Below are 17,974 nucleotides of genomic sequence, written 5' to 3'. Positions count from 1 at the left end.
ACGTTATGCAGTGCTCACCATGGTAGGTATAGTTACCATCTGTCACTATACAACACTGTTATAATATTATAGACTATATTTCCCATGCTGTGCTTTTAATTCCTGTGATTTATTTATTTTATAACTGGAAGTTTGTGCCTCTTGATCTCCTTGACCTATTTTGCCCATCCCTCCCCTCTTTCCCCTCTGGCAACCATCAGTTTCTTCTCTATTTATGAGTCTGTTTCTGTTTTTCTTTGGTTTGTTTTTTAAGTTCTACAATGAAATCATATCGTATTTGTCTTCTCTGTCTTACTTATTTCACTTAGGATAATACCCTCTAGGTTCACTCATGTTGTTGTAAATGGCAAGATCTTGTTCTTTTTATGACTGAGTAATATTTCAGTGTGTGGGGGGGGAAGGTGTGCACCACATCTTCTTTATCCATCCATCTATCAATGGACACTGAGATTGCTTCTGTATGTTGGCTATTGTAAATAGTGCCGCAATGAACATAGAGGTGCAAATAGCTTTTCAAACTAGTGTTTTTGTGGTATTTCTATTCTTAATGTTTTGAGGAACCTCTGTACTGCTTTCCACAGTGGTTGCACCAACTTGCATTGTGCATGGGGGTTCGCAACAGTCAATAGGGCTTCCTTTTTCTCCACTTCCTTGCCAGTACTTATATCCTGTCTTTTTGATTCTCATCATTCTGATGGGTGTAAGGTGCTATCTTATTGTGTTTTCATTTGCATTTCCCTGATGACTAGTGGTGTTGAGCAACTTTTCATGTGTCTGTTGGCCAACTGTATGTCTTCTCTGGAAAAATGTCTGTTCAGGTCTTCTGTACATTTTTAAACTGGATTCTCTTTTTTTTGCTGTTAAGTTTTTTTATATATTTTCCATATTAACCCATTAGCAGATTTATCATTTGCAGTCATCTTCCCCCCTTCAGTAGGTTGACTTGTCATTTTGCTGATAGTTTCCTTCGCTATGCAGAACCTTTTTATTTCAGTGTAGTCCCAGTAGTTTATTTTTGCTTTTGTTTCTCTTGCCTCAGGAGACATATCCATAAATATATTGCTAAGGCCAACATCAAAGAGACTACTGCTTATATTTTCTTTCAGGAGTTTTATGGTGTCAAGTTTCACATTTAGGTCTTCAGTTCATTTTGAGTTTATTTCTGTGTATGGTATAAGAAAGTAGTCTAGTTTCATTCTTTTACATGTAGCTGTCTAGTTTTCTCAGCACCATTTATTGAAAACACTGTCTTTTCCCCATTGTATGTTCTTGCCTCCTTTGTCATAGATTAATTGACCATATAAGCATGGGTTTATTTCTGGACTCTCTATCCTGTTCCATTGACCTATGTGTTTCTTTTTGTGCAAATAACACAGAGGTGTTTTTGATCATCTTTGCCTGAAGGGAAATGATACCCTATTCTGGGGGAATATTCTCTGTTCAATCTATAAATATTTGAGAGGTATTATTAGAAGTGTCCAAAGCAGGTATGTCCAGTCTCTTGTTTCACATAATCAGGAAGTATTTATTGGTTATGTTCATTTACTCATTCAAAAAATATTTCTTGAGCATTTACTATATACCAGGCACTGAACTAAAGAAATGTATGGTACAGTTTACTTTCTCAATGAGCTCACACTCTGGTAGTCAAGACTAACACATAAAAATATAACTTCAGTACAGTGTGATAAATTGTATTGTAGAGGTGAGAGCCAGGTAATGGTTTGCAAAAGAGGACAGGATTACTCTACTCGTGTTGGACATGGAACACTTTTATGAAAGAAGAGTTACTTCGCTCATCTTGAAAGATGATCGGTGTTGACAAGGAAATAAGAGATATTCTAGGCACTTGAGGTAAGTGGAATGACTGGAGTGACTGAAATGAGAAAGTGGGGCACAAAGAGAAGTCTGGATAGGACATCTGGGCAAGGCCTTAGGTCATGGTGGGCTTAGTGGATTTAATCTTGCAGTAGCAAGGAGCTGGCCAGAATTTATGGAGGAAGCAACACAGATATAAGCTTTGGCCCATGTATTCCGAGTTTCCATTCCTGCTAGTAAGTGAAACTCACACATAAAAAACAGTCACAAGCAATATAGAATCAAAGCACCCACATCCCCTTCATCTACCCTGGAAATTGCTTATAAATAGTTCCCATACAACCCCTTGCCAAAGGGCACTCTGGCCACAGGAACACACTTGATCTGTATGTGGGAGAGTGCAGAAGTGCCCAGTGTTAACTCTCACCCCTTTCCTCACAGAGACCTTGAACTGATAAGGGATGGAAATTAGCATATAAATATCTCAGTGTCCTCAGCTCTCAGTAGGACAATTCTGAGGCCTGTTTTACAAAGTATCTCAGGAAGTACCCAGTGAGATGGAGACGCCCACAGCAGTAACCCTTTCCTTCCTTCCTTCACCGTGCTTCTGGAGATCACACCTCTTCTCCCAATAAACTACTTGTACCCAAACCTTTGCCCGGGGTCTGCTTTTTCACAACCACAAACTAAGACAAAAATGAAGGAAAAACTCATGTGTTATAGTCTGTACTGGCTCTAGGAAGTTCTGGAAAACCCCATTATTTTCTACCTCTATCCTCCAACCAGTATGCCTGACTCTTCTGCCCCCACTACCTTGCTCCATATATTGTCTTTACCTTGCCCCTAGATAACAGTCTGTCTTCATGATATTGATGGCTCTGGGCGACACAGCCTGGAAAGCTCTGACTCCCATGCAAAACTGTTGCTCTTATTCTGGTCTCAGCTAGGCAAGTGAGTTGTCTACCTTTCAACTTTCAGGTAAATTGTCACATTTGGGGTGGGGGGCACTGAGACCATTACCAGCCACTGTAACTTCCTAAATATTCATAAGTACAACAGCTGGGGCTTGGTAAACACATTTTTTCAGACAGAGGTCACTTGGAATTCTCTGAGTAATGACAACCTTAGTACTGGAATCAACTGCAAATTTATTCATCTAAACATCCAGGTCATGGACACACTGAGACTTGAGAAGAACATTTGAGCCTATTTCTCTGAAGCAAATATTAATGAGCCGGATTTCTATTCTTGAGTCAGCTCACATTCCAATTATTATTAGCTGCTTACATCAGTAAACTTGTATTTAGCATGACACCTGTTGCAAAGAGGATCATGTTTCTTTAAGCCTGTAAAAACAATTTAAATCTCTAGGAGCAGTCAAAATTTGACATTAAATCTGTTCCTGTAACAGCACTGACTAGAAAATCTTTTGTGGCATGATGGGATAGAGTGAGAAGTAAAACAGAAAAAACAAATTGGAATATGATGACTTTTGAAATGACTGGCCAAACGCTAGTTAAGAACTTTTAAAGTATATACTAAAAAATAGAATTTAGTATATTAGCAGATTATAAAATCAACATATAAAAATCAATAATGGAAATGGTGGTTAAATGGGTATATACTTTTATTAAGACTCATTGAACCATACACTTAAAATCTGTGCATATTGTTGCATATAAATTATACCTTAATAAAGCTGATTAAAATTAATAAATTTGAAATATACCAATGGTAACATGTTAGAAAATGTAATGGAAGTGAAGACCCATTTAAAACAGCAAAGAATAACTGGAAACCTGCATCACCTGAAATTAATGTAATGTGTGTCAACTACTCAAATAAAAAAAGAAAAATAAATAAAAACAGCAGAGAATAAGCCAAAATAAATAAAATAAAATTCCTAGGTGAAAAGTTATTTTTAAAAGTCTAAAACCTATATGAGAAAAATTATAACACACTTCTGAAATATACAAAAATTCACATGAAAAAATAAAAAGACATACTATGTTCTGGGTTAGGAAAACTTATTGTCACTAAGTGTCAATTCATCTTAAGTTAACTTCTAAGTTTGCATATTGACTGAATATTTAATAGTATTAAAGAATTATTGTTAATTTTTATATGATAGTGATATTGCAATAATATTAAAAAGAATTCTTATCTTTTAGAGATACATTTTGAAATATTTATGAATAAAATAATATGATTATCTGAGATTTGCTTCAAAAAAATCTGGTGGTGGAGATGGGGGAGAAGTGGTTTAGAGTATACATGAATCAAGATGGCCATGTGTCGATAACTGTTGAACATTTGTGATGGTATAAGGGAGTTCATTATACTAATGTCCTTACTTTCCTCTATGTTTTTAAATTTTCATATTAAAGAGTTAAATAAAGTGTAAGTTTGGGGCGCCTGGGTGGCTCAGTCGTTAAACGTCTGCCTTCGGCTCAGGGCGTGATCCCGGGTTCCTGGGATCGAGCCCCACGTCAGGCTCCTCCGCTGGGAGCCTGCTTCTTCCTCTCCCACTCCCCCTGCTTGTGTTCCCTCTCTCACTGGCTGTGTCTTTCTGTCAAATAAATAAATAAATAAAATCTTTAAAAAAAATAAAGTGTAAGGTAATCTGTTTTTAAATCAAATTCTATTTACAGATATCATTATAATTTTCCATTTTCTCCTTTTAGAATAATTGATCAAACAAAACCTCAAAATATAAATCGGTGTTTCCCAAGACCAAAATGAAAAGAAAGAAAGAGAGGAAGAAAAAAGGAAGGGAGGGAGGGTGAGATGGAGGGACAGAAGGAGGGAGAGAGAGGGAAGAAAGAACATATATATATATATAACTGTGTGTGTGTATATATATATATATATATATATATATATATGATTAAATAGAATATATTGCAGATTTTTTTCTGTTTTTTTTGTCATTTTTATTTATTTTATTGAAGTATAGTTGACATACAGTGTTATGTTAGTTTCAGGTGTTCAACAACTGTATATGTTATGCTATGCTCTCTGTGAGTGTAGTTACCATCTGTCACCATACAACACTATTACAATATTATTGCCTGTATTCCTTATGCTATATACCCTTTATCCCCATGAGTTACTCATTCCATAAGTGGAAGCCTATTCCTCCCACTCCTCTTTGCCTATTCTGTCCATTCCCCTACCCCCACCCCTCTGGCAACCACCAGTTTGTTCTCTATATTTAAGAGTCTGTTTCTGCTTTTTGTTTGTTTGTTCATTTGTTTTTTAGATTCCACATATAAGTGAAATCTTATATTATTTGCCTTTCTCTGTCTGACTTATTTCACTTACCATAATACTCTAGGTTCTTCTGTGTTGTTGTAAATGGCAAGATCTCATCCTTTTTTATGGCCAAGTAATATTTAATTGTATATACAATATACTATATATATATATATATATATATATATATATACACACACACACACAACACACTTTCTGTATTCGTTCATCTATCAATGGACACTTGCATTGCTTCCATAACTTCATTATTGTAAATAATGCTATAATAAACAGGTTCATAAATCTTTTCAAATTAGAGTTTTTGGTTTTTTTGGGTAAATGCCCAGTAGTGGAATTACTGGATCACATGGTATTTCTATTTTTAATTTTTAGAAGAACCTCCATACTATTTTCCACGGTGGCTGTACCAATTTACATTCCCACCAACAGTGCACGAGGGTTCCCTTTTCTCCACATCCTTGCCAGCACTTGTTATTTCTTGTCTTTTTGATTCTAGCCATTCTGACAGGTATAAGGTGATATCTTATTGTGGTTTTGATTTGCATTTCCCTGATGATAAGAGATGTTGAGCACTTTTCATGTGTCTGTTGGCCATCTGTATGTCTTCTTTGGAAAAATATCTATTCAGGTCCTCTGCCCATTTTTAATCAGATTATTTGCTTGTTTTGGTGTTGAGCTACAAGTTCTTTATATATTTTTGATATTAACCTCTTATCATAAATATCATTTGCAAATATCCTATCCCATTCAGTAGGTTGCCTTTTCATTTTGTTGGTGGTTTCCTCCGCTGTGCAGAAGCTTTTTCTTTTGGGATAGTGCCAATAGTCTATTTTTGCTTTTGTTTCCCTTGCCTGAGGAGACATGGCTAGAAAAATGTTGTGACAGCCGATATTGCAGATATTTTCTTACTGTTGTAGATTCACAGTATGCATTAGCCAGGGATTCTTAATCAGGTGAACATCAGAACTATCCAGAGAGTGATGGGTTTGTTTTTTTTTTCCTATCCCCTAGATCTGGGTGGGGCCCAATCATCTGTAGTTTTTAAAAGTTCCCCAGGTGATTCTTATGTATATTTCTGAGAGTCACTGTGAGCATATAAAATGCCTAGAAAACTTCTGCAATCAAGAAACTTGTTTGATATTGCTTACCTCGGTATTTCCCAAACTTAGGCAACCAAGGAATCCTTTTACCTTATAACACCTGTTTAGATCTACTTAAACCAGTGTCAGTCACAGGCAGCAAAACGCGCGTTGAGGTTTCCTTGAAGGCTAGACAAACAGTTGAGGTTTGAATTGGCTTACTTCTGAGACATCTTCTGGCTGTGTGAAATTTGCAGATTGTAAAGCCCAGATTTCTAAGGATGAAAAGTGACTACGAACGTAATTAAGTTGTGCCTTTGTATCCAGCCAAATGATTCCATCCATCAATAATATACTGATAATTTAAATGTGTTCTTAGTCCATATTTTTGACAGTTTTCTGTCTTCCAAACCCACTCCCCTACCTCATCCCCCACCTTTCAGCTTCAGTACTTCACCTGAGTTAGATCAGTAGAATCTTTCCAATGTCTTTATCACTCTTTAGTGGAAGAAATACAATTTGTGGCACTACCTTAAAAAATAGGCCCTGCCAATAGAATATTTATAGCTTTCACAGAGAAAGTTGAAGAAAATTGCTTTATATTGACCCCCTTCCCAATTAAAAAAGCAAATGTCAATGGGAGCAGAGCCCTTTGGGAATTAATGTTTGTTGCTAGGGGTGACCAACCATTCTGGCTTGCCAGTCACTGAGCTGTTTCCTGGGACACAGGACGTTCAGTGCTAAAACGAGAACAGTCTCAGACAAATCAGGACAGTTGTTGTCAGCCACTTAAAGGATAAAGAAAATGATGGAGAAGGTGTGTATTTTTTCCCGTGGCTCATTATGCAATTGCCTTTATGTTCTGAAATTTTTCTACTCCTACCATCATCATGGCTAGCTGTGCCTCAATGTCGTCCGTTCCGTTTTATTACCTCTTCTTGCTGTGAAAGTTGGAGGGCTGCATATTTTTCGATTTTACTTGTATCTTTTCTGCATTTTAATCTGTCATCCCATGGCAACAAGAGGAATAAAGAGTTGGAGAAAGCGTCATTGGCCGATATCCATTTCCATGACAGCTGTGCTATATGTGGGCGGAGATGCAGGGGCAGACACAGGCACCTGTTGACTGGGAGACGCTGAACATAACTTCGCTTATCATTGCTCAATAAGCCAGCTGGTGCCTGATTCACATTGCCCCTCACTGATTGATTAATTGATCGAAATAAGCACCAAACCAAACACTTATTATGGATGCATTAAAAAATTCTTTACCCAATCCTCAGTCATAATTTATTTGTTGTTTACTTGGTTCTAAGGATACCGAGTCCCAGTCACACTGGAAAGGTAATGCTTTTCAAGTGGTTTATTGCCGCCACACTAAGCTTTGCCACCTAGCTAAGTTTACTGAACTGTAAAATCACCTGAGGTGATAGATTATCGGTTGGCATTTCCTTTGGTGAGTTGCTGAGCCAGAAGTTGCAAGTGTTACACAGAATAGTAAGACTAACTCCTTCTCTGCTTTCCGGGCAGCAGGTTTTTAAAACCATTTTTTAACACCACACGTGTATTATTTCCCAGTTTCTGGGAGTCAGGAATCCTGGCACATCTTGGCTGAGCCCTCTGGCTCAGGATCTCTCATGAACTGCAATCAGGAGGTGGACTGTCACTGTAGTCTCACTGGGGAAGGATTCACTTCCAAGCTCACTCTTGTGGTTGTCAGCAAGATAGTTTCTTGCAGGTGTTTGGACTGAGGGCCTCAGTTCCTTGCTGGCATCTTGATGGAAGCCATCCTGAATTCCTTGCCACTTGGGCCTCCCCAGCATGAGAGCTGGCTTCATCAAAGCTTGCAAGAGGGTCTGTTAGCAAGAGGGAAGTCACAGTCTAAAATAACTAATCATGGAAGTATCATCTCATCACTTACGCCATATTGTATTTGTTAGCGGCAAATCACTAGGTCCGGTGCACACTGGAAGGAGAAGGGATTAATATGGGTGTGAATACCAGGAGGGAGGAATCATGGGGAGCCACTTTAGATGTTTACCTTTCATTTAGCAGTTTTGGAAGGAGCATAGCAAAATGATTGACTGAGCTGCCTCTGAATCCTTATTTGTATTTCTGATATTGCCACCTACTAGCTATATAGCCTTGAAAAAGTAACTTCTTGAACTTTAGTTTCCTCATCTGTTAATTCAGAAGAATAATAGTACTTAGCTCTCAGAGTGGTTGTGAGGGTTAAATTTAAATGAAATTATTTACATGCACATTTAGCATGGTTCCTGGCATGCAGTAGGTACTCAAAAATGTTACTTGTCTTAGCCAGGGCTCCCTGGCAGGACCCTAAGAGATGGGCTGATGGGTTAGGGAGCAGGGAATGAGAAGAAGGCAAGCAAAGATAGAATCTCAGCAAAGATCCTACAAGGGGCATCTTTAGCCTGATCCTGCAGGGAATTCTTAGTGTGAGTTAGCCCTCTAAGTTGTATCATCTTGAGGTCAGGCAGCTGTGCTTTCATAGTCCTCTGATCTATATCCACTGGTTAACTGCTACCCACCTCAGTGTAGAGTGGGAGGATGGAGACTCCCAGCGCTAGCCACCTGACCTTGTGGGCAAAGTGGCTCCAATAGGCAGAGGACAACACTCTGAAGAAGAGCCACCACAGGTGCTGGTCTGGCAATTCCAGGAACACTGACGTTGGTCGAGGAAGGGCACATAATAGTAAAATGGCAAAAAGGGATCTGTGGAGCACAGATACATTGTCCAATATATTACCCAATTAAAAAACGGAGGTTCCAGTCTGAGTAGGGAGGATAAAAAAAGTTCACAGAAAACTGTAATTAGAGGCAGGATGTAATAATTGACATAATTGAAATTTCAGATTGGATCTTGGAAGAAGTTTCAACCAAGTCTTTACAAAAGAAGATAGAAAAGAAGGCATCCAAAATGATATTGAATATTTGTTAGGATTTTACAAGTAGAGATGAGGGAAGTGGAATGAATAAAGGCATAGAGAATCTAGGGACAGGTATAGGGAACAACAAGTAATTCAGTTTTCCTGTAGTGTATAGTAGCAATGGTGGGGGGGAGCCAAGCATAGATGGGTTGGGAATATATCACAAAGAAGCTTGAATGTAGGGATGATAAATTTGCACTTAATTGAGAAGGAACTAGGGAGCTCTTGAAGACATTTGAGCAAGCAAATGACCATTGATCTAGTTTTGGAAATTAATTTGACCTTGTTGAATATGATGGATTGCAGTGAGAAAAGAAGGGTAGGGGAAGAGAAATTAAAAGCTTATTACAAAAGACAATATGAGTGATTGTGAGGATTGGGAGTAGGGCAGTGGTGTTAAGAATGGAGTATAAGGTGTTAGAAAGTAGTCCAATTTCATTCTTTTATATGTAACTGTCCAGTTTTCCTAGAATCATTTATTGAAAAGACTGTCTTTTCCCCCATTGTATATACTTTGTCCTAGATTAATTGACCATGTAAGCCTAAGTTTATTTTTGGGCTCTCTATTCTGTTCCATTGATCTATGTGGTTTTTTGTGCCAGGATTATACTGTTTTGAATACTACAGCTTTTGAACCAAAAAAAAAAAAAAAAAGAGTAAAGAAAAAAGCCAGAATCAGACCTATAAATACAGAGAACACATTGATTGTTGCCAGAGGGGAGGGGGTACGGGGGTTGGGTGAAGGCGAGTGGGAGATACAGGTCTCCAGTTATGGAATGAGTAAGTCATGGGAATAAAAGGCACAGCATGAGGAATGTACTCAATGATATTGTAATAGCGATGTAATGGGACAGATGGTAGCTATGCTTGTGGTGAGCATAGCGTAATCTATAAACTTGTCAACTCACTAAGTTGTACACCTGAAATTAATGTAACATTGTGTGTCAACTATACTTACGTTTTTAAAAAAGCAAATGGAGAAGAAAAAAATGGAGTTTAAGGGGCAGATGCAGATGTGGCAAAAGCAGAGAGCCACAGATTTCCTAATTGATTAGATACAGTGAGGAATGAGGAACAGGCTTCCAGCCTTTGGGAAAGGAGATAATTCGTGGGAGAACACAATGAATTTACCTTTGGATCTGTTGAGTTTGAGATGTTGTTGAATTATCCCAGGAGTGACATCCATCATGAAGTTGTGAACATAGGAATAGAGCTTGAGGAAATAAATGAATCGAGACATAGTTTTGCTAAGATGAAACCACGGACATTGATGAACTCATCAAGATGCAAGAGTGAGAATGACAAGTCTTAGAAAGCCTTTAAGAGCCTGAGGAGGAAGAAAATCAGTGCCGAAGACAGAGAAGGAGAGTCCAAAAGTGGAACAAAGAGGCTTCTGTATCATAAACGTCAGGAGGAGAGAGAGACTCAAGGAGAACAACATGAAAAGATGGAGAGAGATGGAGAGGAATGGGGAAAAGGAGATAGCAATGAGATTGATAATTTGCAAGTCATCTGTGACATTGGTGAGTGGTTTTAGTGGGGCGGCAAAACTGGAATCCACATTTGAAGGGAATAAATAATGAGCAGGTTATGAGAATAATTTTTTTCAAGAAGTTTGATTGCAATGAGTTTGGCAGCTTGTGGGAGGTAGGATATAATTATTTTTAATATCGGGTAGACCTAAAAATGTAAGCAAAGGGAAGGAACAGTAAAATGTAAGTAATTAAAAATATAAATTGATGGAGCTAGATCTAAGGTATCACCAGAAGAGATTGAGGTCAAGAGAATATAACTATTCTTCCTGTCTTTGCAGGCAACTGGTCAGGTAAATAAACTCATTCATTACAGCTTCCTGTGGCTCATGTAGTTATCATCCTCCCCCGCTCCCTTTAAGCTTAGAATCTTTCAAATTGTTACTCAAATAATGTCTCTAGTAAAGTGTCTAATTTCAGATGAAGCTTGCCATTTGGAAGAGCAATTTGCAAAAGATGACTATATCAGGGTGAGGAATAGCGGATGCCTGACTAGCAGTGAAAGCTCACAAATCCACCCACCACACTCATCATTATGGAGGAGGGCAATCATCCTAACACAAAATGAAATTTCCACATCTAATTTTTGGTTTCTGTGTTAACTAAAGGTTACACTAGCACACAGATAAAATATCTTTCAACTGAACTTTATGTGCCAGTCACTCTTGATACTTTCAAAGGTAAGGATTTGAGGACAAATTTGTTACTCGAAAGCTGTAAATAAAACAGGAAAGGAAAGAATCGTACAACTAGTCACTATGTGATTTTTTTCTTCAATATATTTTGGGTTTTATTGTTTGGATTTCTTTTCTGAGACCCCAGCCAGGAGAAGGGATTTGTTGTTCTAAAATGGGTTCTAAATAAAATAAAATAAAATAAAATAAAATAAAATAAAATAAAATAAAATAAAATAAAATAGGCTGGGAATGGAGAAAGTAAAACTATATCTGTGACATTATGAGAATTTTTCCATAGTATCATCCTGGATCACAAACATGAAATTTAGCTTCTTAGATGCAGCAAGGCCCTACACTGTGCAGACAGTGACAATAGCACCTGTGTTTCCCTGTTAAGGGCTTAGTGTTTGTGGCAGTGGTGACCTCTGAAAGGTGTGCAAAACCATGCTGCGCTGTGTAGTCTCTTTTCTCCTGCTAGATTTATGTATGCTATGCTTAACAAACTGGGAATTAATTTAGCCATATGCTATGTGCATGAGGTGGTTTCTTTTCACCAATCTGTAGCCCACAAGAAGAAAATCTAAGGATCAAATAATGGAATGGGGGGAAAAATCACAAATATAAAATAAGAAAACATTGCTGAAACAAAAGGAGCCTTGAAGATACAGATGGGAATGGCATACTGTATCCCAGGAAAATTTGACATTTAATGAGCATGCCAGTTATTAATCTCTCAGCTCCAAACATACCCTTCTATATTCTATTTGGTGATGCTGGGGCTGAGACTCTTCAAATTACATTTTTCATTTGCCAGCTTGTTCCTTGTTAGGCTCTGCCAATAAGGGGCAGGACTAGGGAACATCTTCCCTTTTGTTTCCATGATACTCCCCATCGGCATAGACCCAGCAAAGGTACTTTGCTGGTTCCTGTTTCCAGCTTCTTTTGGCATTCCCATAACTGACTGATCTTGCTCCTTCAATAACAGCAGCAGTCAGAAGTGCATACTCTTCAGAGGTCTGAGGTTCAGCTCTGCATGGTCTCTTCAAACTTCTTAAGTGACAGCACCAGCCAAGCAGCAGCCTTTCCTTGGGGATTGGAGTCCCCTCCTCCAAGCTTCTAGGTTCTGATCATCACTTCCCTTTGTTTTCCTAGTCTTAGAAAGGATAGCTGTTTCCTGCAGATATTATCTCTGGGTTCCTCTTCTTCTTTTGTTCTTTCAGTTCTCTCACATCTGTGAAGATTTTCCTGTATTAAATTCCCTCTTGAAATACTTAGTATGAAGTCTCTTTTAATGACTGGACCCTGGCTGATAGAGTGAGCAAGAACAAAACTTATCGGGGCACCTGGGTGGCTCAGATGGTTAAGTGTCTGCCTTTGGCTCCAGTCATGTTCCCAGGGTCCTGGGATTGAGCCCCACGTCAGGCTCCCTGCTCAGCGGGGAGCCTGCTTCTCTCTCTCCCTCTACTGTTGCCCCTGCTTGTGCTCTCCCACTCTCTCTGTCAAATAAATTAAAATCTTTAACAAAAAAAGAACAAAACTTAGCAAGTTTTTTAGACCTCAGAAATAAAGAGGGTGTTCTCTTGGCTTAAAACATAAAGATTGGGGCGCTTGGGTGGCTCAGCTGGTTGGGCATCTGATTCTTGATTTTGGCTCAGGTCATGATCTTAGGGTCATCGGATCAAGCCCTACATTGGGTTCTGCACTCTGCCGGGAGTCTGCTTGAGATTCTCTCTCTCCCTCTGGCCCTTCCCCTCTCACCAGTGTTTTCTCTCCCTCTTAAATAAATAAATCTTCTTAAAAAAACGTAAAGATAAAGCCATCTATAAGGGAAAAAATCAGGTTGACTTCTGATTCTTACACAGTAATATTCAACCCTAGAAAATAGTAAGTACAGTAATGCTTATAAACTTCTAAAGAAAAAAAGAATCCTAAGACTATTACAACCATCTAAAATGTTGTTCAAGTATAGAGCCAACAGATTAATATTTTCAGATACACAAGAATTCAGGAAATACACTCCTTTGAAATCTTCCTGAAACTAAAATAAGAAATTTTCTCAAAAGTGAATGGAGACTCCATGGCAAATGAACTGGCAGTAGGCACTAACTTCACACTAAAGTAAATGGTAGACTGCAAATGTAAAATATGGAAATGAAGCAATAAAATTACTAACAAAACTCAAGAAGTAGAGGAGATACATCTTCTAACAGATTGTTGATTCATTGTAAAAATGCAATTGACTTATATACTTTTTTATTAAATTCAGGAAATCTGCTAAACTCTTCTTAACTCTAATAAGTTATAAATTGTCAGATTTTCTACACAGATAATCACATCATCCGCCATCATGATAGCTTTTCCTTCCTTTTTAATTCTTATGCATTAAAATTTTTTTCTTGTTTTATTGCACAGGCTAGGATGTCCAGTACAATGTTGACTAGAAGTGGTAACAGAAGTCTCCCTTGTCTTTTTTTTTCTGATATTAATGGTAATCCTTTCATTTTGTCACCAGCAAGTGCAATAATTGCTGTCAGTATTCATAGATGTCCTTTATCAGGTTAGAGAGGTCCCTTTTATCTTTAGTTTGCTGTTATGATCATGAGTATATATTGATTACATCTATAGTCATCAAATGAACTGAGGTGTATCTCCTCTTTCTCAGTTTCCTTATGTGCTTAAATATTAGATATTACTATCTATATATTCACTTGTTTTATTATTTTATATACTCAATTTGGATTTTATTCATTATCTTTCTTCTTGCATTTTAGATCTTACATCAGATTATTTTCTTTTGCTTGAATGACAGTTCTTTAGAATTTACTTTAATGAGGATCTAGTGTTAAAGACCTTTTAATTTTAGTCTAAAACAGTTTTCTACTTCATTTTCATTCTTGAAATATAGTTTCTGTGGGTACAAAATTCTAAGTTGACAGTTATTTAATCTGAGAATATTAAAGATATTATTCCACTGTCTTCTGGCTTCACATGTGGCTAGTGATCTAATAGCCATTCCTTTATAAGTGATTATTAGTCTTTTCTCTTTGTCTGATTTTGATATTTTCTCTGTCTTTGTTAATCCATAGTTTCATTAGGATGTATGAAGGATGTGGATTTCTTTTTATTTATCCTGTTTGGGATTTATTAAGATTTCATAATGAGATTTTAGTGTCTGTCAACAATTTTGGAAAATTCTCATCCATGATCTCTTTAAATGGTTATTTTCCTCCTTGTCTTTTAATCTTTCTTTTATAATTTTTATCTCTTGTCTCTGGTCTATATTCTAGATAGCTTTTTAGATCTTCAAGTTGTTACTGCCACAACACATTCTTCTGATGGCTAAGCCTCTTTCTTCCCATGCTATAGTGGTACAGCAGGACTGGAACTCCCAGTTGCATCTTCTTTCTATCCATGTGGAATGCATCTTTTATACCAGCAGGAAATATGAACTTAAATGGGGTTTGTTCCTGCCTGATAGTCTCTATTGGGTAGTTCCCTACCTTGCCATCTCTTAATTCTTATTTCCCTCCTCCCATAGTAAAGGGACAGTTCAATAAGTCTTCTGGCTAAGGAGACATCCAAGGAGAGAGTGAAAGCATCCATAACCTTATGAGTCTCTTAAAGCCCCCATCTTGGCTTTGAAAAAGGGAAGCAGGAAGCATCCTCCCGAACACAGAGAAAGGGTGTGTGGTAATGGTGAAGGGTCAAAACAGCTTACTTTACAGATACTAAAAGCCCATGGGCTCTTCCCCCAGTTTTCCTTTTATATTGACTGGGAGAGGGATAGGGTAGAGTGGATAATGGTAGTGTCTGTTTTTTTCATCTCTGGTTTACAGTTCTTGCAGGGGTGTGGCTAGCCCCAACCAGAGATGGCTTAATGAACTTAGATTTAGGGTACTAATTAGTCTTTTGTCATCAAACTTGGGCCTTAGCTGTAATGCAAGGGTAGCAGGAAAATCCCACTCAACATCTGGTTACACATCAAAGCATTATTTTTGAGAACGGTTGATCAGGCATTGGGCTACTCAACTGTTACTGTCAGCTGTATTCCCAACTGTTCTTCTTGATGTACTATGCTTAACTCAACTCAACTATGCTTAACTTAACTCAACTCAACTATGCTTAACATATTTAGAAGAATCACAAAATATTTTCAAGATCTTAGTTCTGATGTAGCAATTTATCTTTTAATTTCTAAAATTACACGTGCTCTGCAAAATATTTTGTTAAACACTTAAGGGTGTATAAAATTTACACAACTCAATATACCCTAGCCTCATTTTGGGTAGTCCCAAAACAATAGCAAACAAACAAAAACATCAACTTCTGGTTAGCTTTCCAAATTAGAGTGAGTACAAGCACAGTCTATTGATTGTCTGGGATGAACACACACTGGCATCATCCATTAACAACTCTAATTAGGGGACCCATCAATTAAAGTAAAGCAGGCCTTGGGCTGAGAAAAAAGATGACAGAAAACATTCATGATCTGCTAATTATGTAATCACTAATGGACATTAGTAAGTTAAAGGACATTATGACTCTCATAAAAACAATGAAATTTTAGAATAAAAGGAAATATGCTTATTATAAAACAAGTTAAGCAAGACAGAAAGGACATAAAAATCTCCACAGTTCCTTCCACCTAGAGATAAATGCTATTCATATTTTGGTAAACAACCTTATAGACATACAGATAATGTTCTTTTTAAAGAATCACATTTTGCCACTGTTTTGGCTATCTGTAATGTACATTACCATTTCAGATGCTTCTCAGTACTCTCCATAATCCCTTCACATTATTTCATTTTATAGAAAATAAATAATTAGCTAGTGCCCCTTTGTAGATGTATGCCTGAAGGGTGGTGGTAGGGGCAATCTTCAGAAAACTGGAATATGAAGAAGTTATGGAGTATTGAGAAGCATCCAGAAACTTCAAGAGTTGTCATAATTTTAGGGAAACTCTCCAACTTTGATAAGGAAGGTTATATTTAAAGGCACGATGTTAGCAAGTTGGTTGTGCCCTGTTGATGTTACCTCAGCGGTAACTTCTTTTGGGTTTTCTTCTGTGTGGATCTTTATAATTGTCTTAATGGCGTCTCCTTTAATTGCCTAAGCAGGACTGCCACCTAGCTTCAGCTGCTAAGCTTTGAGAATGTCAGAGCTTCCATCAAATAATGAGTGGCCAACTTGAAGGTCCCTTTGAATGCTTTTATCACTTATTACCTCAAGTGGCTTTATCTCAGGGCAAAACAGCTCTTCACTTGGACTTTTACAATTTAAGCTTTGTTATATTATCACTATGGGTATTGAAGATTTCAGAGGAAAAAGTAGAATGATTTATTCTTGTGTGCACAGAGAATAACAAGAATGAGCAGGACCTTTGGCCACCCAGAGGATGGAGCAAAGGGGAGTAAGCTATGGTCCTTGGTTAAGGGTGGTGAGCAGGGGTATCCTTCTCCCCCAAGGAGATAATAAGTTTCAAACATCACTCAGATTACCAGGTGCCTTGTAATAAAAATAATTGCTTGATATCTGTCAGAATCAGTGGTTCTCAACCCTGGCCGCATATTAGAATTATCTGGGAAGCTTTGGGACAGTATCTGTGACTAGGCCCGACCTCCAGCAACACTGATTTAATTGTTCCAAGATGTTTCTCAGGCATCAGTATTTTTCATAATTCTAACAAGCTCACAGGGCTGCAAATCAGTGGTAGAAATGAATAGAAGGAAGCAGAAGTCTCACTGTATCTGTAATTTAGATCACACAACATGTCAGTTTGAGCATCATTTGGGGAAGGAGAAATAGAAAACATGTAGGAAATGCCCCCACTTTTAGTCATGTGTGCTTAGCACCATTTCCTCATAGATAGGATAACCATATCATCCAGATCAGGACAATTGTGAAAGTGAAAGAGGGAGCTAGTAACAGTTATGCCAGGACAATGGTTGATGGTTGTTCACTGTAACTGTCCAGGCAAACTGGAATCAATTGTTACTCTGCTATCCTATGGCCTTGCCTCTTCTCTTGGTCTCAGTAATGGCCCAAAGTTAAGCCATGCTCTTGTTGATGTTTTAATATTTGCCTGTCGAAAGACTTTTAAGTCACTTTTTAAAAATATGTCTTTATCATGTCAAATTTTGGCAATCGGTTTTTGGAAAGTCATTTCTGAGGGTTTAAAAAATTCTGCTTTCCCAAGATTCTTATTTCATTTCTCCACCACCACACTCCTGCAGGAGAAACAGGAAATGAAACCCCCACACACTGCCCTTTTTTTTGGAGGAGGGGGTGGACACTGTGGATACTTTTTAGGACTTCCAGACAAAGTTTAATGAGAAAGAAGTTAGAAACTACTGGCTCTAATTAAGTTTTTAGTTTGTGTGTGGATTTTGCATGCACATACTGGGTTCATTTCTTATTAACAAGGATAATTAAATGTTAACTGGACTTAACACATTTGTGAATGTATACTCTTAATTGATTGCCTCTATTGATTAACTTTGTTCTTTTGGCCAAATGAAATGTCTGTGAAAAGTCTTTAAAGAAATAGAAATATCATATAAGTGGAAGGCATTATTATATCATGGGAAGTTTGTATTTTAAAATAGAATCCTCATTTTCTTTTTTTCTTTTTTTTTTTTTTA

Source organism: Ursus arctos, chromosome X (assembly GCF_023065955.2).
Source record: "Ursus arctos isolate Adak ecotype North America chromosome X, UrsArc2.0, whole genome shotgun sequence".
Classification (NCBI taxonomy): Eukaryota; Metazoa; Chordata; class Mammalia; order Carnivora; family Ursidae; genus Ursus; species Ursus arctos.
The sequence above is the reverse complement of the archived record's forward strand: the minus strand, read 5'-3'. Positions refer to the sequence as shown.